At 37.1% G+C, this 10,393-nt stretch overlaps 1 long non-coding RNA gene across 1 annotated transcript; it reads left to right on the forward strand.

Annotated features, from left to right (window-relative positions):
• LOC130603988 (uncharacterized) lies at positions 1-8,956 on the forward strand. The gene is made up of 4 exons (XR_008973336.1): positions 1-334; positions 3,417-3,515; positions 6,716-6,826; positions 7,448-8,956. It is a non-coding gene; the product is annotated as an uncharacterized LOC130603988 (long non-coding RNA).
• The last annotated feature ends 1,437 nt before the right edge of the window (positions 8,957-10,393 follow it).

Here is a 10,393-nt window from a genome sequence, read left to right on the forward strand (position 1 = left end):
ACCACTTAATTCTATAACATTAATCACAGACAATACAGGGACACTGTTGCTAACTTTATTCTTCTGAGTCCTTACTGTAAAATGCTACAGCAGTGAATGCAAAGAAATATCATAGTTCTGAAATAATGATGGAACTGAAGAAGGTCACGTGATGCAAACACTTGTGAAATTAGTAGAATTATGTATTTCTTGCCAAGGCTTATCTTCTGAGACTGTGGTTGTTTACAGGAGCTCTAGTACAGAAGCCATGAAGAAAGATGATATGAGGAGGCTGATTCTGCAATCTTATTCAGATGAATCAGGACTGAGCAGTGAATGCATTCATTTTCATGAGGTAGCCTAATAATGGAATACTAAAGCATGAACCCTACATCTTAGTGTTCAAACTCTATTTAAATAACTGAATTCACAATGCTTTATTGCACTTACATTTGGTATGGTTCTCAGTGGACACTGGTAACATAATATGTACTACATAGGTAAAACCAAAAAGAGAGGCCATCTTACTTTTTATGCAGACTTTGCTAAAAAGAGGTAGTTGATCAAGTGAATGGAGATAATGAACCATATTGAAGTTTGTTACCAAAGCTTTTACAAACCTTTTCACGATAGCTGAAGCATTTATGTAGCTTTAAACATGAGTATTACTGGCTTTATGTAAAGGAAATCAATCCGTAATTTAAAAGTTGTACACACTTTCTTTAAACTCAAACTTAGAATCATAGAATCATTAGGGTTGGAAAGGATCTTAAGATCATCTAGTTCCAACCCCCTTGCTATGGGCAGGGATACCTTACGCTAAATCATATCACTCAAGGCCTCGTCCAACCTGGCCTTGAAACTTCCCCATTTTCTGAACCACATATATTGGTTCCATGTGTGGTACTTCCTTCCACAGTATGTCAGCATACCTGCTGGTCAGTGGGAGTTTTGCCAGAGTTTTGCAGTCTAAAGCATCAAGCCATTATTGCATATTATTGAAAGGCTGGCAGAGCTAGCATGGGGTTAGTAGCCATAACATATTGAGGGAGTTGGCTAAGAGAAGCCGTATCTTCTTCAGAACTCAACAGAAATCTAGGAGCTGGAAAGTCCCTTCATCATACTGCTGATTTTAAGGTCATTTGGTCTGGTGAACAGCGTTTCATTTGTTTGAATTGGAGGAGTTTTAAAATTCTGCTAGGTTTCTGCCAGCATCCTCAGCCTCTCATTTGGCAAAGAAGAGCATAGTCTAGCGCAACACATTTGAAAAGTCTGTGACCTCTTGAATATTTGAGCTTTAATATCTTACCGTGAACATCTACTTTTTAACCATATTTAGGGCCTGAGTAATTCTAACCATTGCTTTATTATTAAGTACTGCTTGGTCCCTCAGGGTAATTTTTTGGAAAAAAAAACACCTTAGGCCATGACATCTGTAAGAATTAATTCTCTGCAGGTCTTTGTATTTTTTTTTCAACTCCCAGTCTGGTTTTCTGGATCTTTCTGCATGTTCATATATATTCAGCAGCTAAGCAACTATAGTTAAAAAAATTAAAAATGGTCACAGTAAAATACCAAAATGACATTTCCCTCCCCCAGCCTTTTGTAGGATAACTGTAACAGAAAGGGCCAGGAATTTTACTGCCAGTTGACCTGAGACCTAGGAGAACAAATAACTTCACAACATTTTTGCCCCTGTAATCTTTGTTCATTATTATAGGAAAGAGTTTGTTATGTCTTCATGCCCAGAAGGTTTTTAAGTTCTCTGTACCTCTAAGGCCACAATATGTGATGGAAGTAAAGGAAATTGCAGTAATAATTTACATCTGCTAATACAAACACAGCTGTACCTCCTCTTACTAGTTAGATAAAAATTCTGTCTGCAAAGTTCAAATCTGGAACTAAATACCAAAGATGACCAATTTAACAAAAATGTTACATTTGTTGTTTAGTTTAGGTCCAGTGTTTAGTTTGTTTCCTGCCATAGTTTTCTGTGCTTGTGTTGGCAATCTCCACTCGCATAAAAGCATCTTAAACAGATAATTTTTTTGCCTCTACAGCTTAATAGAATAAACTCAAAAGCAATTTTATTTTCTCAAATACAGTTATGTCTTCATGGAGTGCCTGAAGTATTATATTGATGCATAAAAGTACTGAATATGGGGGTGATTTTTTTTGCTTCCTCCTAGTCAACCTGGCTAGGATGGCAAAAACTCTGAGTTGTACATCAGGCCTTATTGAGAATGTTAGCAAAGATTGGGTTAATTTATTACGGTACATAAAGCAAATGTAATTTTGACTCAATCTGTGTATATATAGCTCCTCTAAGGTATTAGATTTTTCTCAATTACTCAGATTACCCATATGTTTCTTAGGTTATAAACGCATTGTTTTTTATATAAAAAAGAAGGAAGATTGATTCTGACATTTTCCTAGTTGTGTGCAGTGACGCTTTTGAAATTGTAGCAGCCTACTGCCAGCTATGGATTTTGACTCAGGCATGAGATTTTCAAAAGGCGTGCTTACTTTAGAGAGTAGTTTATCATGTTTCCATCTGTTGGATAAATATTTTTGACTAAGTGTAAAACCCCAAATATATGTCATCCCTGATGCTCAAGAAATTTTTCATCTGACTGCTGACAGGCAGCAAGATGAAATCGAAAATCCTTTCAAAATACCTGCCAAGCAAGTCTGTACAATCGTGACTTAGGCAACTAGAAACTCCTTTCAGATTACATTTGGAACTGTATCAGAGGGTAGCCACCTGAGATTTTGGACTTCAACAATCCAGAGAATAAAACCAGCAATCCATGCAACAGTGTGAACAAATCTTGCTGATCTTACTGATAGCATATGATTACCCAGCAGGTGGGAGATGTAAATCAGTAGCCTGGAGAGAATAAAGAGATACAAGAATGGCAGGGGGTTGTATGCTGAAGTGCATGCACTCTGCAGCTGAGTTCCAGGAAATCTGACCTTAGGTTATTTTAGATGCTGGCTGACAGAAGCCTTTTCCTTGCTGCCTGAATACTGTGACTGAAGAAATTTGCATTCCTACTTTTTGCATTTCACCCAGCTAACTTTACCAGTCAGGATTGAAGTGAGCAGGCAAGATGAATCCCATTGTGTAAGCTCCCTTGCTGGCATGCTGAGATTCCTCAGCCTCTTACAGGAAGTATGTGGTAGATAGACCTCAGGAGGTGTTCCTTGAGGGTTCTAAAACCGGTATGTGCATTTGTAAATACACCTCTTTTCCCTTCCCCATTCACTAGGAAAATAATGCTCTGATAGTACATTCTCTGTAATCCCTCTGTAACTTGAATAGATCTGGAGGGACCTGTTGCTCAAGTGCATGCCTCCTCTGCAATACCAATGTGATTTCATTTATACTATTTTTTTCCTATTTTTATATTGTGTCTACTGATGTATTTGTCTAGGGAGAAGCAAAAGCAGATAAAGTAGAAGAGATGAAGTAAGTATGTCAGAAGAGCACCTTTATACTGTTGACTACTAAATGGCAGATTTGATGAGAGCAGGTAAATGTAATATTTTTTTTTTTTTGAGTCACAAGTTCTCTTTATGCAGCCACTGGGAGATATCGTGAGCTTATGACCTATTTCGTATGGTGTGATTTTAGTCATACACTTTTCCTTTTTGCCCTGTCAGGGTAATCTGAACAGCAGGTTTCTTTTGTATTAAAGTCTGTTTCGGACCAAAGCAGTGAAGAACTATGATCTTGGTGCAAATTGCTGCTGTTAGTTTCCCAATACTTCCCAAGTTTCTGCCTGTAGAATAGGAATATGAGACTGGAAGTGTCTCTTTGGATCAATTAATCCACCTCCCTGCTGCAGCAGGCATCACATTTTATAAATCCCTCTAAAATCAACCAAACTCAGTCTTGAAACTACCTCTTCACCCACCTCACCTGTACTGAAATATCCTGCTCTTAAAAATGCTGTTCATGAACGTCAAAGGCCTCAGCTCTGTTCACTGCTAGATCTTCATAATAAGCTTCCCCGTCTCTAACAGCACCACTGCTAAGTCAGCTTTTCTAATTCAGTGGAAAGAAACCAAAACTTCAAGAACAATTCCAAGATTCTATGAATGGAAATCGCATAACCTGAGCCTATGTCTTCTGGCCAGAAATGGGAAACAGAAAAATCTCCTTAGAATTTCTGATTTCCAGCTTTTTTTTCTGATTCACAACTTCCTTTGTCTTCAGTGATTATCTACAATGAGATTCTAAACATGTAGAGGTTTGTCCATCCTTAGCCATGCTATTAAATTGTTCTCTGTTCTTCCAGTTCTGTCTGATTTTGTGGACTGGTACCATAACAATCTGAATAGATTCCATAATTTATGACTATTTTAACTAAAGTGGATTGCTTTATTTTTAATTTAAAAAATAAGGTTTAAGTAGATTGCATCTTCATCTGATATTCTAAGGATTTATTATCAGACTCTGACAAATAAATAATATGGATTTTTTTTTTTTTAATAGAAATGCAAGATAAACCACATAGCTTCAGAAATACCTGTCTAGCACTGTAGATTTTGAATTCATGGAGTTGGTTCAGGGGAGATTTTACTGATGAGGTGGGATGGGAGTCTTTCATGTATTTGTTGCAGTTGCTTCAGGTGCTTTCAGGTGCTTTCAGGTCACAGATGCACAAATTACTGCTTTTGGCAGGGCTCTGCAAAGACAGTTTGAGCTAAGTGCATATAACGGTGAAATTTTATCCTGTAAGTGGAACTGTGTACTTCTAAAATTTTAAAATGGCTGCTTAGGGCTTAGTAAACCTCCTCTGAATCCAAATGTTCATCCAACATTTGTAATAGAATTTTAGGTCATTTTAATAATCCTGTCTTTTACCTATTGTCACAGAGTCTGTCAACAGTTTTTAATATTTTTGGTTGCAAGGGGTAACAACTGTAGACAATTTTTGAGCGTGGGAATTACAGGATCTGTTCGTACGTTATTCTGCCACATGATGTCCTCCTAACCTAGGTTGGAATCATTGAATGTACGCAGTCCAATTTAGACTGGAAAATTCTGTAACATTCACACGTGTGTTTATATAAAAGGTAGCAATCTGCTTGCAGGCTAATCAGAAGGATCCATGAAATTTTTTTTCCATTGCTGCGTATGAATTTTGAATTTCTTCTGATTCTGAATAGTATAAATGCAGCCTTATAATTACCTTCATTAGGATCCAAAGCTCAAGAAACATAAGGGTTTTAATTTTGTTCTAACCTGATGAACAAAGTCCATTATACAAATACTTCATTCTTGTTGTGTATTTCTAGCACTAAGGCCTGATTTGAATGTTGCACACAATATGTGAGTTGTAATTAATCTTGTAAATAAATGACTTTGACTAAAATTTCTAGAACTTGTAGTTGAGGTATGGCACAAATACAGATCTTAGATTAAGATACAGCATACTATCTGTCCTTTAATTTGTGCCATGGTTATTTCTGGCTCCAATTTTTTGTCAAAACAAGTATACTTTATAATGCTAATGTAGCATATTTTTGTGTACTTACGACGTTGTGAATGCTAGCTTTCTCTCAGTACTTAAAAATAAAAAGATAATCCCACCTCCTCCCATCCCAAGTAAAGGAAAAGATTTAAACTAAAGAAGAATCCTTCAGAAGAAGCCTTAAGAATTTTGATGACAGTGCTGTACACCTGCATCCACTGGAGGCCAGTAATGTCCCGCAATGTGCCGCTTAGCACTGACTCCTCCCAGCTGTGTCAGTGATTAAATCTAGTGCTTTTTAATCAAAAAAAGGAGTTTAAGCCCCACCCTGCTTTGTCTGCGGCAGAGTTGTTTTCTTTCCATACTTTATCCATATATGTCTATGTATGTTAATATATGTGCGTAGATTTGTATTTCTCACCATATAGACACCAACAGAGATACAAGTAAAACTTCACCTCTGCCTGTTCATCTGATCTTTTACTACAGTAGGGATTTACATTGGGCATAAACTATTTATATGTTTTACATGGTGGCTGGATAGTAGCAAAAGGAAATTTTGCCAATACAGGTATCTAAATTTTTTAAGATTTCCTTGCAAACTGACTCTTTGTCCACTAAATAAGACACTGAGACTTATGTCTTAGGAAGTTCTTCCCCATAAGGGTAGTGAGGCACTGGCACACAGGTTACCCAGAGAAGCTGTGGCTACTCCATCCCTGGCAGTGTTCTGGGCTGGGTTGGACAGGGCTTGGAGCAATCTGCTCTAGTGGAAGGTGTCCCTGCCTGTGGCAGGGGGCTGGGACTAGTTGAGCCCTAAGGTCCCTTCCAACCCACACCAATCTGTGATTCTATGATTCTATGTCATACTAAAGGGCTTTCTTCTGAAACAGAACTTAAGTTTAACCTAAACTTCAGTTCAGGAGTTTTAAATGAGCTCATTCTTCAATTAAGAAAGGAGGAAAATTGTTACATAGGATAATATTAGGGAAATGAAAGGAAGTGTTTTCCGTGGAATACCCAGTAATTGCTCCATCCCTCTCCTCTGAATGCACCTAGTACTATTTAAAGTAATTATACTAATCATCACCGTGTTTAGGCACAGATTACGTTCAAGGAGAAAAATGAAAATGCTGTTCTAGCATTCCAATGAAATCGGCTTTGACAAGTTAATCCAGTATTTTTTTTAATTAGACAATAGTAATTAAATATTTAATTACACTTAAACTTTTTTATTTCTGTCATTCAACCAGGCAAAAATATTCAGAATTCAATAGATGTCAAGCAATGAAAATGCCTCAAGCACTTTCAATATCACCATGTTTTATAGATGAATGAAAGAAACTGAGCTTCAGTGTGCACAGGTATAATATTTAATTATTTAATTCCCTTTCTACTGAGGCTGAGCAAAAGGGAAATACCTCCCTTGTCCCCCACCGCAGCCCTGTTTGTTTCTGAGGAATGTTAATCAGCTTCCTAGTGCCAGCAGGCTACAATCACCAATCATCAATAAAACTACTAATTAGGTTTAGATAATGATATTGGTAATGAGCCTCTAGTTCCTCAGAGGCAGTACACTGAGCTTGCCTCAGACTTATTCAGTTATTTATCAAGAATCTTATTGTGACAAGCAATGTGAACAGTTTGAGCATGTTTAATGCCAAATATTTTCCTCAGTTTAATAGCATCAGCAGATTTTATTTATTTATATATTTATGAATTTTCTTGGTTTTAAATTAACTTTCCATCAAACAATGGTAGTATTGATCTGCTTGTTAGTCCAATTGTTTGATTACTGTCTTGGACATCTTTACTAGTCAGGCAGTTATCTAATCACCTGAGGTAAGAACACTTAATTGTGGGAGATTTTTAAATAAACTTTCTGTTGTCTTTCCTCTTTAGGAGGTCTGTGTCTGGTTTAATGTTAATGATCTTACACTGCTATTTTTATAGGGCATAAAAACCTTTATTTTGCCATTCTGCAGGTATTCTACAAGTGAGGTTAAAATGCTGGAGTTGCTACCTGTGAGGGGTACAGGGCATAGTTTTGTCTCCCCTCCACGTAGCACCGTTGCTGCAATTGTCAAATATGGGGTTATTTTAGATGTTCCAGAAAGTTAAACTCAAAACTCTCTTCGTCATTATGGCCGAGAAAATACCATTATCCAGTAGATGATAACAAATATTATGGAACAATTTCAAGCTTGGAGCTGTGTGGGGAATGCTGCACAAGAAGCTGCGCCAGTAGACCTGAACAAGAGCACGAACATTCTGACCCTCATCAGCTGCAAACCATGGCAGTCAAGAGGAGTCAAAGTTAGAACACTGAGATAATCTCTGAGAACTGTAGATGTTGAAACAAAGAAGTCACTGAAGACAAAGATGTAATGTACCTCGGACTTTCCCAGGAGCTAATGAAAGTCTCCAGTGTGGACTAAGGGGACAAAAGAAGTGTGTTCAAGGAAAATGGAAAGTAATAATATGGCAGAAAGTGTTAACAGAGAAATGTGCTTATACATCTGAGAACAAATAAGTTGTTCAAGCAAAGGCACGTGAACAATAATGTGATCAGTTGAGAAAAGCGTATGATGTTGCAAAAAGTACTAAAAAGAAACTAACATATTAACATTTACTAACCGCTAGGCAGGGGTCTATAAAAAGTCTATACTCTTGCTCAATAAACGATTTCGGTTGCATCACAACTGGAGTCCGTGTTTCAGTTGCCACAGAGCTGCAGTAGGGAAGCAGAAATGAGATATTTTTAGCACTTGAGGATGTCAGTTTGGTGCCATCTTTCTCCCTGATAAGTTTACATTGGAGGAAGGATGGTGTTTAAGGGCTAGACATGGAAAAATGCCTGTTTCTTTGTAGCATTTTGTGTTGAAAATGAGACTACACAAGGTAGAAATTTAACTTGCATGTTTCCTGACTGACCTGCCTCTGGTCCTGCTAAATGTTATAGGATTTATTTGGCTTTTAATCTCTTCAAACACCAAACCCCTGTCAGAAGACTAACAGTGGAAGACTTTAGTATACTGTAACATTCTGGATTTTGAGCCTTTTTTTTTGTTGGTTTGGTTTGGTTTTCTGTGGCTGTTTTCTGTTTGTACGTGTTCACTGTCTTAGAGTAAAAGCCTGCATCTTAATCCTTTTCCCAAAAGACTAGGCATTTAAAGATGTAATTTTTGTCAAATTTGCATGTTTAAATTGTAATTCTGTAAATGCTTTCCAGTGTTTCCTGGTGGCATTTGGAGTCTGGTTTTGTTTGTATAATTGGAAGTTCCCTGGTACAATTAAAACTTCTTCAGTTTTGACCACTTGAGAGCTACAAAATGGAATTGTTATTCTTTTGTGTAAGTATGTGGTGAGTAGGCTTTAAAGGCCTATGTAAGTTATTTTTGTATTCCCATCAATAGAGCATCTGTGTAAGAGGAGTATCTTGAGTGTTTGTTCTGGCTTCCAGTAAAGTTTTTATGACTAAGAACAAATGTAACAATTGTAAGAATTGTTAATGAGACACTGAATTGCACTCTCACGTGATCCTTCTGCTTGGCCTGAGAAGTCTTGAATTACTTTCCTTACAGTAGTGCAGCCTCAGCTGAATGTTGTAGTATAGTTTCCAGCTTTCTTGTTAATGCATTCTCTGGGAAAATGGAGGATGTGAGTATGAGCTCCCTCATTCTCAGGAGAAAATCAGAGCTGAGCTTTTTGTTTCATAGGTGATAGTGAGGCTCTTCCATGAACACTAGAAACTTTCATTAAGTTGTGTTCTGCAGGAGTAGAACAGATGCCAATCAGCTCTGAAAGAAATCTGCATTTCTTGGGGGAGTGAGATGTAGGCTGTGGATCTCTAGAGAATGAAATACTTTCCATGAAACCTGAAGAAGATATTTAGAGACATACTGTTGTCTATAAAAAAAGCTTTGTCTATACTAGCTTTTAGCAATGCTACTCTTTTCCTGGCGACTTAAGTCTGTTTTATCCCTTCCTGAGCCCTGTGTAGGGCATGTGGCAACTTCTCTGAAGGTCATGGTCTCTGATTTGAGGGCAATGGTAAATATACCTATTACTGCATCTGTATGTGAGCTTTTTATCGTATTTATCACTTTATTCTACTTACACTTTAATTATGCTTACCTAATGTGGAATCTTCTGCAGCTACTGTTGAACTGCTTTTTTTTTTTGCCATGTTGTGATTTTCAGATGCTCTTTCTCACAGGCTGATGTGTTGAAATTGTGAGATTAACAGTAAGGATTGTTTTAAAGAAACCCAAACCCAACCCACCCCCAAGCCCTACAGATTCCTGTGATCCACTTACTAAAGATATGCCTAATTTGTACTGAAAATAGAAAAAAAAAAAACAAAAAAACCAAAAAAACCCCACCAACCTCTATTAATCTGGAATTGCTAGCCCTTTGGTGTCAAGGACATTTAAATGAAGATTTCATAAGTTAATCATGAAATTGAAAGTGGTATTAATAGCACTGTACTGCTATTCACTGTATAGGAATTCTGTGATATGTAGCAGTGTTATAGCTCCGCAAATACTGGTACAGAATTAGAACTTTTTCTGAGTGTATGATTATCCATTTATTTATTTTTATTTCAGGTTATACTGTATCCTATGTTTAGAAGAATTGCAAATGAAAAAGTTTGATTTTTTTTTTTTTTTTTTTTTTTTCTGTTTTCTGCCTTTACTGAACAGGTAAATAGAAGACCTAGTCAGCTACTTGTATTGTTACTAGTATCAGGACATGTACTGCTGTACTGTCTGGCATGATGGCAAATACATGTTTGTCTAAGGAACAGCTCTACTTCCAAATAAATAAAAAAGTGTTCTGCACATTGCAGCCTCATAACTGGCCCTGCTGAAGATTAAGGGTATCAGGATATATCAGTTATAATGAAGATACAGGTTCTGTGTAAGTGA

This window comes from Pezoporus wallicus, unplaced genomic scaffold, assembly GCF_028554395.1.
Source record: "Pezoporus wallicus isolate ANWC-B61680 ecotype Strahan unplaced genomic scaffold, APGP_CSIRO_Pwel_v1 contig_2025, whole genome shotgun sequence".
Taxonomy (NCBI): domain Eukaryota; kingdom Metazoa; phylum Chordata; class Aves; order Psittaciformes; family Psittacidae; genus Pezoporus; species Pezoporus wallicus.